Consider the following 14,073-nt stretch of genomic DNA (forward strand, 5'->3'; position numbering starts at 1 on the left):
GCATCCATGTACCTGGGAAACGTGCATTGGGAAAGTAAGGGAATAGTATCAGGTTACTTTCATTTGCTGAACTGTTTCTTAGTTTATTGACAAATCTCAGATCTAAATTCTTTCTCTTAAGAAGATTTTTTTTTCTGACCACCATTTTACTCTGCGAATTGATTTCTTTTACACTACAACATCAAATACTTTGAAGACTACTTTCAGAATGGCCGATACACAGAGAGAAAGCTTGTCACAAAAAGAGAAACAAGGATATCCTGATTTCTGTCCAGGCAGAAACATCTGCTGTACTGGGTGTAGTGAGAACAGAATTTTCCAGTGAAAGAAGTCTAAGGTAGAAGATGAAATTTCAACCCAGAATAAACAAACTTCGACAAGAGAATGAAAATCTGCAGCTTATGTAAGAAAGGAAGAGGCAGAGCTCCAGGCAAGTGCCCAGTGCTTGATCTCAAACACAGATTTATAAAAGGAAAGAAAGAAAGAGAGAAAGAAGAAAAGAAAGAGAGGATGGATAGAAGAAAGGAAGAAAAAAAATAAAAAGTAACATATTAAAAATAAAGAATTTTTATTTTTGTAAAGTAACAAAGGAAGCAGAAAACAGTGAACAAATTGCTTTGAGTTCTTTGATTCTTCTTAGTCCTGAGCCACACAGAAAAGTTTAGCTGTTTCTAAAATGTGGATACTCACTGCATCTGCTGCTTTCAGTCACTGAATATAGGTTCTGCAATGACAGTTAGGGTAGCCTCTAATCTGATTAGTGCCAGTTTAGACACCCTTTTCACGATTCCTAGGAGCTTTAGCCGGGCCCATCCTAGTGGATTCCTGGGAATTTCCCTAGTACCAGGTTTCTCCCTAATCCCATAAGGCCTCCCTCTATTAAGATATCTCTTTCATTGCTCTCCCTTTCCATCCCTCTACACAGAGAATTCCTGTCTCAAAAAACTAAGAAAACAAAAGCAAAAAAAAAAAAAAACCCTAAAAAAACCACAACCCTATAAATCAAATCCTTTGGAAGAATTAATGAAAATGAACAATGACGGATGAGGGCCAATTTTACTGAATATTTATCTTTCTTACCTGTAAATCACTTCTTCTGATACTATCTTTCTCAGTGCCTAAAGGATTCTGGATTTGTTATTTTCTTTTCTTTTTTTAAAGCTTTATCTTATTATCTTATGTGTACAGTGTTTGTCTGGATGCATGTCTGTGTACTATCCGGGCACCTGGTACCTAGAGAGTCCACAAGAGGGTGTCAGAGTCCCTGCAATATGAGTTACAGACAGTTGTGAGCTGCCCTATGCGAGCTGGGAATGAAAGGTTCTTGGCCTCTGAGCCATCTCTAGCTCCTTTTGTTTTCTTGATGAAAGTTTTGCTCTGGCTAATAAGCTGAGACAATTAAATTTTAGCTGGACATTTTTCTCAGTCATACCAAATGGTGATTTGCATATTCATAATGCTGAATATAAGTGTTGTGGAATATTAGTTTAAGATATTACATTTGTTTATGCTGGGAACTATTTGTTTAGTGATGCAAGGATGTGTTGCATTCTTTTATGCTGCAATTGTTTAACTCTGTAAAACTATGTTACTTTGCTTGTCTAAAACATCTGATTGGCCTAATAAGGAGCTAAAAGGCCAATAACTAGACAGAAGAAAAGATGGACTGGGCTGGCATGCAGAGACAATAACTAGGAGGAGAAAGCTAGGCTCAGGAGGGAAGAGAGGAGGAGCGAGAAAAGGAGGAGAGGAGGACACCAGGGATCAGCTACCCCATCACACAACCAGCCATGGAGTAAGAAGGGAAGCACGACATATAGAATAAAGAAAGGTAAAAAGCTTAGAGGCAAAATGTAGAAGTAGAGAAATGGGTTAATTTAAGTTATAAAAACTGGCTAGAAACAAGACAAGCTAAGATATGCCATTTACAAATAATAATGTGTCCGTGTGTTTCTTTGGGGGCTCTCCCCCCACATTTCTTTGGGAGCTGGGTGGAGAGCCCCCAAAGAGTCAAAAAACAGCAACTACAGTAAATTCCCATTTTTCTCCACATGAGATAGGTCCCTTTGGGATACCAGTGCTGAGATGGGGGGTTGGGTAGAAAGGTGGAGCGATAAATGCGTGGGACATTCTGGAAAGAAAGCCTTTTAGCACATGTTTTGACTATCTGCCATGCCCGCATTCTCAAGCTAGTTAAATAAAATGAAAAGCATATAAAGAATACACAAAAGAGCCTGGAGTTCTAGAACACTTGCTTAGCATGCGTATTGGTCTGTGTTTCATCTCTTGCACTGTCACACACCCAAACACCTTAAAAACAACAAAACTGATTGCTAAACTCTGAGAGAAGATGTTAAGCAGGAGAGGGGCAAGGCCCTTGGTTGTAGAGGGTCTGAGGACCTCAAACTCATAGATAGCCCAGGGAAACCAGAAATGTTGAACACATGGGCTTTTCTGTTCAACAGAAGACATTTCTGCATGTTTCTGACCAGAAAGCTGGGAATGGATGTAGTTAATAACTTGGTGATCTTTGCTATCTGTAAGGCTGGGCTACACCTTAATCCCCCAGACTCCTGGGTATTGTTTCTCAATCCAAGGAACCCATTCTTATGAAAGAGGCCTTAACGTACTTTGCAAAAGGCTCTGCTATTATGAGTAGTATCCCCAGCCCTTTCTTCCTAGACTCTTATCCTGACCATTGCTTCTCAGTCAATAGAACCCATTCTTATGGAAGGATCACAGGTTCTTCACAAAAGTCTTTGCAAAGGAGTTTTGATGTAGTCACGCCTTAAGCTTTACTGTGATAATAATCACAATGAAACCTTTCCCCCAGAGGTGTCCTGTGCTCAGCCATGTCAAGAATAGACTGTTCAGGATCAGACGCCAAAAGTCTGAACCAGCACCATCTACCACATTTCCTTCTGAACTCACACAGATCCTTGCTCTGTCAGCTGTGGAACTTGCAGACCCACACTTGGTCATCTCACCATGCTTCAGAAAGGGGCCTGAGACCCTGAAGGTGCTTCAGCAGGAATAGCCTGCTAAGACCAGTACCTGCTACCACAGAGTGACTTCTGAATGAGGAAGATCCTCACAGTTATGCCTGAGCACCCCCTCCCCATTCACTATCACAAAAATCCCCAAATCAGTGAGGATATATATTTCCGATTCTATTCCCATTTTATTAAATCTGCTAAATGAACTCTTTATATAGATGAGGTATTGAGATTTAAGTGTCTAAAGTGAAGTGCAGAAAGCGTGTTGAAGACAGTGGCCTGAGAACATCTCTTTTCATTTTTTTAAACTGCTTCATCTTTCTTCCCTACCTCATTTCTTCTTTCCCGCAGAAAATTTTATTATTTCACAACAAAAGCACATTTTTTTCCTGAAAATAAGTTCCTTGTGTTGGTAGTAATGTATTAATTTACTGGTAAAGTTTGTTTGCTCTATTACTATGTAAAACTTAGGGTTACGTGATACAGGTGAAATGATGGCTGAACTCTGCTGCTGTACACTGATGCTGCTAAGGCAAGAACAAGATGACAGAATTATCATCCATTTGTTTGGCCACTTTCCCAACAGAATACAACTCTGCATCTAAATAAGCACAACTGGCAGAGTGGGAGAATCACTGAGTAGCTGGTTATGTGTATTTTAAATGACAATATCCATCAGGAGTTTGGTAGGTCATTGTGGTATGCAGGCTTCTCTAGGGTAACAGAACTGGTAGAATGAATATAGACACATACAACTTATTAAATTAAATGAGCTTACTTGGGAATAGTAGCAATGACTGAATCACTCCTGAGAGGCCTACCCTGTAGTTGAGGCTGTGTATTCAGCAGACGGAACAGTCCCACGGTGACTGTCTCACACCAGAGGGGCTGACAAGGCTGTAGTTGCTCAGTACGTGGGGCTGGGTGCCTCAGCAGTCCCGATCAATGCTGGTCCTGAGTCAACGATCAAAGCCTGGAGACCCTGGTTTAGATATCAGTGAAATGGCCAGTGGCTGTAACGATGGGATAAGTTAACTTGCTGTCAGGAGGATGGCACAGGGAGCAGCAAGCAAATGATCTTCCTTCTTTCATGGCCCCACATTTGGAGTGTGTCTTTCCACAATTAGGACAGTTCTTTCTGCCAAGCCTTCTGCTTTTGGGTGTGCTACCCATGGATATGTTGATGAACATCCAGGCTCATCCCATTTCCTTGATACTGTGAGTAAACACACATGGATATGCAGTTGCCTATGTGGTAGGATTCAGAAGCATTTTTAAAAAAAATATTTAGTATGTCATTTGTATGTGTGCTTTCAATATGGGTGCATATGTATGCTGGTGCCATGGTGCATATGGGACACTCCGAGGATCTCTTATGGACTTTGATTGTATCATTTCCACAACTGGGTCTGGGGATGGTTAAACCATGTGTCTTAGCCAACTGAGTGATTTTTCTAGCTTCGTGATAGAATTTAGAGTCCCTTGGTAAGGTACCCTGGCATGATAGAGTTAAATCAACTGGTAGTTCTAATTTGTTTTTGTCAGAAGCCTCCACACTGATTTCTATAGGGCTCCATCAGTCTACACTCCCATCAGGAGTGAATAAGGGCCCCTTTCTGCCCATACTGCTTCTAACACTTATTATTTATTTTCTTTATGTTTCTGCTCTCACTAGGGTCAGATGGCATCTCAGCTAGTTTTGATTTACATTCCCATGATGTGGATGTTAAACATTAAAAAAATGTATTCTTATTTGTGTTTTTTTCTCTTGAAAACTATCTGACAAGTTTATTAGCCCATTTATTTTTATTTCCAAACTTTTATTTATTTTTGTATACATGAGTGTTTTGCCTTTATGTATATCTGTGCACTGTGTGTATGTGTGTGTGTGTGTGTGCGTGTGCGTGTGTGTGGGTGTGTGCGTGTATGTGTGTGTGTGCATGCCTGGTGTTCACAGAGGCCAGAAGTGGGAGTTAGATCCCTTGGAATTGTACTTACAGACAGTTGTGGGCCATTATGAAAACTGGGTCCTCTCGAAGAGACCCCATAAGTACTCTCGGCCTCTGAGCCAACTCTCCAGACACTCATTAGTCCAATAATTGATTGGGAAAGGTTTTATTTTGAGTGCTTACATTTTGCAGTTCTTTACATAGTCTAGATATTGACCCTTGTCTCAGTAAAATTGGGAAGATTTCTCTCCCATTCTGTAGGCTGTCGGTTCAGTTTGCTGATAGCTTTCATTATGCAAAAGTTTAATATAATACAAACCCATTTTAAACTCTTGATGTTATTTCTTTAGCTAGTAGAATTATAATTTGAAAATTCTTATTTATGTATATCTTGAGGTATTTTCCTATACTTTTCTTTAGCTAAGTTTCAGTGTTCTGGATTTTGAATTAGGTGTTTGACCCATTTTGAACTTTTTTTTTTTTTTCAGTGTGAGAGATTATGGAGAAACTGCCAGTGGTTCACAGAGGAATATTTAGTTTTTCCAGCACCATTTACTAAATAGGTTGGTTTTTTCCACAGCATGTTTTGACTCAGTTGTCAAGAATTAAGTGTTAATAGCTGTGTTAGTTTATTTCTAGTCTCCTAGGAATCAGTCTATGTGTGTGTTTGGTGCCGGTACTGTCCTGTCTTTGTCACTACGGCTCTGTATTACAATTAAAGGTCAGGAATTATGAATCTCCAGTAGTGTTGTTTTTCTTTGAAATTGCTTTGGCTATCTGTGGACTCTCGTGTTGATATATGAATTTTAATTTTATTTGTTCAAATTCTGTGAAGACTTACTGGAATATTGATGGAGAAATAGGTCATATTGTGAGCTGCAAATGAAGCCTTAGCAAATGAAAAATTTGTCTTTGTATCTTATCAGACCCCAGTGTAATTAACCAGAAAAAAACTGAGAGGGAAACTACAGGAAACTCACTAATACTTGAAGACTGAGCAGAAGGCATTTTAATAAAAAGTGGGCCATTGAATAAATCAAAGAGAAATTTAAAAAATTCCTCTAATCCAATAAGGCTATTGGCATAAGGGAAGTACACGCCTGAAAATGAGCTCATTGCAAAGTACATAATACATTCACTGAGGAGCACATAGTGACACACGTTTACAAAATACAGAAACGAGCTTTTTAATTTTATTAAAAAATTGCATAACATAAAACTTATCATCTTACCATTTCAAATGTGTAGCTGTAAGATAGAGTGAATCGCACTCACTTCTGCACATCCCATCTTGACACTTATAGTACAAAACAAAGCTGTGTTAGTTAAAATGATCTTTTCCACTTTTTCACTAGTATCCTGTCAGTGCCTTGTCAGATGCCACTCTACTTTGTATTTGTTTGACTGCTCTAGATACAACCAACAAGTGAAATCAAACACAGGGTCTTCACAATTAACATATGTGAAGGCCTAGCTCAGGCTATGCAACCTACCCATCAGTGAAGCCTTGTGAGAGAGGCAGACCACCACACACCCGTGCTGTCCTCACACTCCCAAACCTAGCAAGGTCAAACCAGCCTAGTGAATGACCCAGATCTCCACTGTCTGCACCAGCCCCATACTCCAAGCTTAACTTTAACTTTCCAGTCATGTTAGGGCCCAATCCCCTTCTACCTTTACTATCTTTACACTCCCAGGTCTTGCTCGGTAGGGCAGTTTGCACTCCGGCCTAGGAAGATTCAGCCTGGAGGTGCAGCTGCAGGGTTTCTTTCTTAATTCTGAATTGGTGAATATCCATTACACCAATTAAAAATCAATACTAGAGGCTGAATCAGTGATTAATAGTACTTTCTGCAGAGGACATGGGCTCAGTTCCCAGAACTCACCTGGTGACTTACAACTGTCTTTAACTCCGGTTCCATGAATCCAGTGCCCTCTTCTGGCCTCTGCAACACAGGCAAACATGCAATGTATTTACATACATTCAGGGAAAACACTCACACATATAAAATCAAATAAATTAATCCCTATAAAAAATCAGCAAAGAATTTCTAGAGGACTGACTTACCAACTCTTCCTAACTGATAAGAAATCAAGCTTGGATAAGAGCAAAAACGGAACCACGCATCCACTCAACAAATGTAGGCTAGCTCTCATATCAGACAAACAACCAACCATAGAAGAACGCATGCTCAGGTCACACTGCAAAAACACAAAGATAAAATGCAAAGATGCTGTGTGCCCTCCCAAACATACTAGTCCTGTGTTCTTAATTGAGAATTACCTAGATGAATCTCAGGATACAGAATGTCAAAGAACAATCAGGAACTTGGCTAAAAATTCAAAGAATTTAAAGAGAACATGAACAAGCTTCCTGATAAACTTCAAGAGGACAGGAATCAACTCCTAAACAAAGCTCACGAAGATAAAATAATAAAAAACAATTTAAGATTTAAAAACTAAATTCAATAAAAAATTATCAATACTAAAGAAAACTTTCATTGAAATGAAGGTGGAACTAAGAAACTCAATAACTCAATTGAAAACCCATGGGAAGCCTTACCAGAAGAATGGATCAGAAAGAAGATAGATCCAGGACTTGAAGATAGTAAAGGAACTAGACTATCCAATCAAAATATACGTGAAAAAATTAAAAACACATGAAAGAGTGTGTAAGAACTTTTGGATAACATGAAGACAGGGATGCTGCTATTCAGGAAGTCAGTAACTGTGCTGTGTCTACATGAGGCTATTGCTACTGTTGATAACATGCCTTCTCAGCAGCTTCTCACACGATAGCAGCCTTGGAGCATCTCAGCAAACACCTGGCAACTGTGAGAGAGCAAGCTGAAACCATTTTAGTGTCTGCTGTAGGGTATAGTATTTTTATTATGTGTCCTTAACAATCTCATATTTTCCTAAAGCATCAATTTCTCCACAAATAGGCTATGAACAACACCACGTCCCCTGCCCAGCATAGCAAATCCATCAGTGAAATAGAACTGTCCAGGTTCCTCTTTTCTTTTCATCCCTGACTATTACCTGGACAATTTTAAACAAACCAGGGATTTTCCTTCATTACTTGTTTATGTACTTCAGGGCCCTCAATAAAGGTAACTGAAGGCATCTGGTCAGGATCTCTCTCCTCCATCATTCTTTCTTCTGCCAGGGTAGGTTGAACACATTCTTATATGACTCCAGTCATGATGTACCATGCTTCATGTTTTTAGACATGGACATACAGTATTAAATTGCATATAAATCCACAGCAGTGCTGGGATTATTCTTAGAGACTCCAGAAGGGAATATTTACTACCCTACTACTAATAAATATGTGCTTTGAATCTTTAGCCTCTCCTGTAGGCTGCATCCCGTAGTCTGAGTACAGAGAGCACAATACAATACCAGCATTCAGATAGCACTAGTAAGAGCAGTTCTCATTATCCATTCATAGATTTCTTTGGTCCAATTTTGGGATTCAACCCTTTGGTGGCTTGGGTTCTCACTGGGTTCACAGCAATGGCTCTACTGAACTGAACAGGTGATTGCTGCTTGTTGTCTTTGGGTGCTCATATTATTTAATAATGATGTGACAAGGGGTCAGGGAGAAGAATCTACTACTTGGTGACACTGACTTCCAATGAGAAACTGAGTTCTTGATACACAACAGTAGCAATGAAGAATATGTTTGGAATTAATGGCGTTCGTTGGAGTCCTCAGAGAAAACTGAGGCTAACAGAGTTTTATTGGGAGCTGGGTTTCTGTTGCTCTTACACTGGGCACTGGAGAGAGTCGCAGAGATGGATGAGAAAGAATAAAGTCTTTCCTGTTTGCCAGTATTTTGGATGACTTTCAGTACCACACCAGTATTATTTCTTCAATTTGACAATGGCATGCTGCTATTTTTTTTAAATTATTTTTATTTTTATTTGTATGTTCATTGGTATTTTGCTTGCATGTTTGTCTGTGTGATGGTGTAAGAAGTTCTGGAGTTGAAGTTATAGACAGGTATCAGTTGCCATATGCGTGTTGGGATTTGAACCCAGGTCATCTGGAAGAGCAACCCAAACTCTTAACTGCTGAGCCATCTTTCCAGCCTCGCATGCTGTTTTTAAAGGCATTATTGAACTTAGCTTTTAGTTTCCAACCTTTGCAGACGTGGCCTTACAATGTCCTTATAACATCAAAAGCACCTACCAGCTTCTCCTTTAAAGGAATCTGAATTCTGCGCATGGAATCCCACCTCCACGCTCAGCGCCAGTCTCTAGTTGAGGAATGTGCCTTTTCAGCCCTCTGAACATCATCTCGTATAGGATGGCTTTCCCAAAGTCCGTGTTATTAGTTCCAATCCCTGTGTTCTAACCCTGAGCTGAAAGTTGTTTCCTGTACTTGACCATTTTGTGACATTTTATTATTAACACTTTAAGAACTTTTAGTCATTAGTTTCAATAATTAAATTTTAATACAGTCATAAAACTTAATTGACAAATCTTTGTGAATTCATTGTTCCTAAGCAATTTGCTATTTTACACACACACACACACACACACACACACATACGCATGCATACACACACACACACACACACACACATACATTTTCATTGTTGGCCTTAGTGGATGTCTTCTACTGCCTCCTCTGACCAAAAGTATTTTGATGGAGGTCATTGGTTGGAGTTCTTTTGTTCAATCATTTTAATTCTTACAAGTGTCATCATAAAAAAAAAATGACCTGAGTTAGATCACAGCTTGTGATGACTTAGGTCAGGCATGAAACATTAAATCTCAACTATGTAAGACTGATGTTATTTTTCTGTTTTTGAAGCTAGTGCAATAAAACCCAATTGCTTCTGAGAATTCAGTCTGACCGTACAATGCGTTTTACAGTCAGGAACAGACTTTCTGATACCTGATCAGCTAATTTTCAGAAACTAAGAAGATCAAAAAATGCTTAATAAATCAAACATGAGAACTCATATGGCAGAGGCAGGCAACATATGACTTAGGCTTATTCTAATTCACTCTTTGCCATTAACAATCACAGTAGAATTATTCTGGTCTGGGAACTAACAAGGGATGGACAACATATAGATTTTGCTGTTATTTATTTTGTTTTGTTTTGAGACAGGCTCTTGCTATGTTATCCAGGCTGATCTCACTGGAACTACCTCCTTCATGAGATCAGTTTTTGACCCATTGGGGTTCTTTTTAAAATTTTCCTTTGAAAGCCCTTAGAAATAAAGGATTCTTCACTAAGGGGCAATCAATGGGCTTTCCTGTGGTAATGCTTGGCTGAGCTACTCCAGGAACTTTTGGGTACCCAAGTATGTAATAAGCTGGCTTGATGCCACTGGCCAGTGACTAGGTATCTTAGTCAGGGTTTCTATTGCTGTGATGAAACACCAGACCAAAAAGCAAGTTGGGGAGGAAATGGTTTCTTTGGCTCATACTTCCACATCACTGTTTGGTCATCAAAGGAAGTTAGAGCAGGAACATGGAGGATGGATCTGATGCAGAGGTCATGGAGCGGTGCTGCTTCCTGGCTTGTTCCTCATGGCTTGCTCGGCCTGCTTTCTTATAGAACCTAGACTACCAGCCCCAGGCATGGAATTACCCACAATGGGCTGGGCCCTCATCAATTGCTAATTAAGAAAATTTCTTTTAAGCCTCCCTAAAACCTGATCTTATCGATGTCTTTTCTTTTTTCTTTTATTGATTCTTTGTGGATTTCAAATCATAAATCTCTATCCCCTTCATCTCACTATCCCCTTATTTTCACTCTCTGCCCTTGCAATGCCCCATACAAAACTGAAAAGTAAAACCAAACCAAACCAACCAACCAACCAACTAACCAAACAAACCAAAACAAAAATCTCAGCATGAAAACTATAGTGTAATCCACTGAGTCACACAGTACACCCTTTAGTCCATACATCTTTACTTGTAAGTGTTCATTGCATTGAGTCATTGGTCTGGTTAGAGGCCTCTGGCTTCTGCTACACTATCGAATGCTGGGCCTTCAGTGTGATTCCTCTTGAATATATTATTGTGTCCTGGAGATCCTGTAACTTTAGATCTACAGATCTTTCCTCTTCACTTGTTCATAGATGAGATGGGTGTTGAGGTGGGCTACCCCATCATCCTGGTTCTGGGCCTGATGGTAGCTGAGTTGGTCAGCCCACCGGCTTCCTTCTTTGTCATCACCCAGGTAAGGTCTCCAGCACTGTCCTGGCTTTCTCTCCCAATGTTGTAAAATTATGTTGACATAAAATTATCAAGCATACAGGGGAAGCAGCACCCTGTGCAGCACTCACAGTCTTAGAGCATCTCTTTCTACAAAGCTGGTAGTTTATTCAGCTACGATAGAGTTCTCTGCATATTCCTATTAGGAGTTACCTTTTATCTCCGTGATGAAGGGATACTGTTCCCCTAGAAGATAAACCTTGTTCACATGCCCAAATCCTGCCTTATCAGCTACAGGAGAGTTGTTTATGCTGCTTGAACTCTGGGCTGAGATCTCTTGTTATTTTACTTTTAAACCTTTAAATAAAGTTTCTTTTATTTTAAAGTGTACTTGTGTGTTTGTGTGTGTTTGTTTGTGTGTGTGTATGTGTGTATGCATGCATGTATGGTATGTATATCTACTTTTATCTCTGTCAGTATCTGGAAAAAGTTTACCTTTGTCCCAAAGTCTTCTACAGCTAATCTTTCAGTAGTCTACTGAAGCCACTCTTTTGTGGCTGGAGGTAAATGCATATGTGTGTCTGAGTTCAGATGCTCTGTTCTAGTCAGTTGTCTCATTCTAGTCATTTAGCTGCTCATTTAAAACTCTGGAATCTGAGTTAATCACACACCTCAATGTGTGGCCCTTTCTAATGACTACAACTTAGTCTTTATATTCTGTCATTCTTCAGTTCTTTCCACTGATGACTGTTAGGGGTGCCTACAGATTTTCTGTATAGACAACCAACCATCATTTTAGGTTCAGTTTACTCTTTTTTAACTTTTATGACACTATTTCTTTCTTTTTAAAAATGATACGTTGCTTGCTAGCATCATCATAGGAAGATCAGATAGGAAGGATGGTGGAGTTTTCTTCCAGGTGATTCCTACATTTAATGTTTCATCAGCAGGTGCGAGGCTTGCCAGTGTTTCCTTACATAAGCTTCGGAAGTTTAACTTCCTTTTTTTCTGGAAACTAGGAGCTTTGTCAGGGATACATTGTTAAGTTGCACTGAGCAAACACTAATACTGCAGAGATAAATAAATAATGATGTTCCCTAACTTTACTGATGTTACAAATAGAAGGAGCCAATTTTCTGTTATGTTTTCATTGTAATTCTGAGTCATCAGGACTTAGTCATATTATAAACTATTGAATGAATTGTCTAATTTTTTGTTGAGTATTTTATATTTGTACCTTTCTTTGATAATATTCTATTTGTTCTATCACCCTTGCCTTGCTTTTGGCATGTGTATCCTGAAAACCCAATGTAAATTAAGCTTGTATCAGGTTAGATGATCTGTTACTAAGTGTCAGTGAAGTCCTCTGGAACTGTTTTACTTGGACAAAGACTTTACTGTTATAGGGTTTCTATTTCTGTGATAAACACTATAACTAAGAGCAACTTGGGGAGGAAAGAGTTTATTTCAGCTTACAGCTCTCTCCTCACACTCCCTCACAGAGGGAGGTTGATATGGGATTCCCCTCTGAATGCTTCAAATAGGTTTTATTACCATTGGTTATTAAAGAAGTTGTTTCAGCCAATGATTTAGTAGAGTAATCCAATCAGGATTTAGTGGAAAATCCAATCAGGAATACAGAGAGAAAGCAGGCAGAGTCAAGTAGACGCCATGTAGCTGCCCAAGGAGACAGATGCCAGCCTCCAGTCAGAACATTTATGGGTATGCCACAGCCTTGTGATGATTCACAGATTAATAGAAACGGGTGGTGTGGGAGGTCCTTCTGTCTATGTGTTGTTTTTATTGGTTAATGAATAAAGAAACTGGCTTGGCCTGATAGGGTAGGACAGTGTAGATGAGAAAAACTAAATAAAATGCTGGGAGAAAGGAGGCAGAGTCAGGGAGAAATCTTGGAGCCTCTGCTGGAGACAGATTCTGGGGACTTTACCCCGTAAGCCACAGCCATGTGGCGATACACAGACTACTAGAAATGGGTTAAATTAATATATAAGAGTTAGCCAATAAGAACCTAGAACTAAGGGTCCAAGCAGTGATTTAATTAATACAGTTTCTGTGTGATTATTTTGGGAGTCTGGGTGGCTGGGAAACGAATAGGGGGATGTCTTGCTACAAATGAGTTAATTTAAGTTGTAAGAGTTAGTAAGGAATACACCTCACCTATTGGCCAAGCAGTGTTGTGATTAATATAGTTTCTGTGAGATTATTCAAGTCTGAGTGGCCAGGAACAAATAAGCAGTCTCTGCCTACAGGAGGTGAAAGCAGGAACCTGGAGGGAGGAGCTGAATCAAAAGCCGTGCAGGAACACTGTTTACTGACTTTTTTTTTTTTAACCAAGGTTTGCTCAGCTTTCTTTCTTATACACCCCAGGACTTCGGCCCAGGAGTAGTACCACTCACAGTGAGCTGGCCATTTTACATCAACTACTAATTGCCTATAGTTAATTTGATGGAGACTTTCCTCAATTGAGGTTCTTTTTCCAGATAACTTTAGCTTGTAGCAAATTGACAAAAGAAAAACAAACAAAATCAAAAACCAAGATGTTGATTGACATCTTTAATGCCTCAATTTACTCACATGTTATAATATTTTGTAGTTCTTTTGAAAAAAATTTATTTTTTAATGTTTTGGATTTATTGATGACATTTTATAAGAAGTTTTATAAAAAAGCAAAGTATTATACATTGTATATAATTAAAATGCTTTCATTTAAGGACCTTGTAAAATCATTTTAAAGTACTATCTACCTTTTGTTTATTCTTTTTTGTTTGTTTGTTTTGTTTTTGAGACAGGGTTTCTCAGTAGCCTCGGAGCCTGTCCTGGAACTAGCTTTTGTAGACAAGGCTAGCATCAAACTCATAGAGATCGGCCTGCCTCTGACTCCTGAGTGCTGGGATTAAAGGCTTTGTTTATTCTTTGACATTTTGT

This window comes from Alexandromys fortis, unplaced genomic scaffold (assembly GCF_014885135.2).
Source record: "Alexandromys fortis isolate MF-2015 unplaced genomic scaffold, M_Fortis_MF-2015_v1.1 scaffold_117, whole genome shotgun sequence".
Taxonomy (NCBI): domain Eukaryota; kingdom Metazoa; phylum Chordata; class Mammalia; order Rodentia; family Cricetidae; genus Alexandromys; species Alexandromys fortis.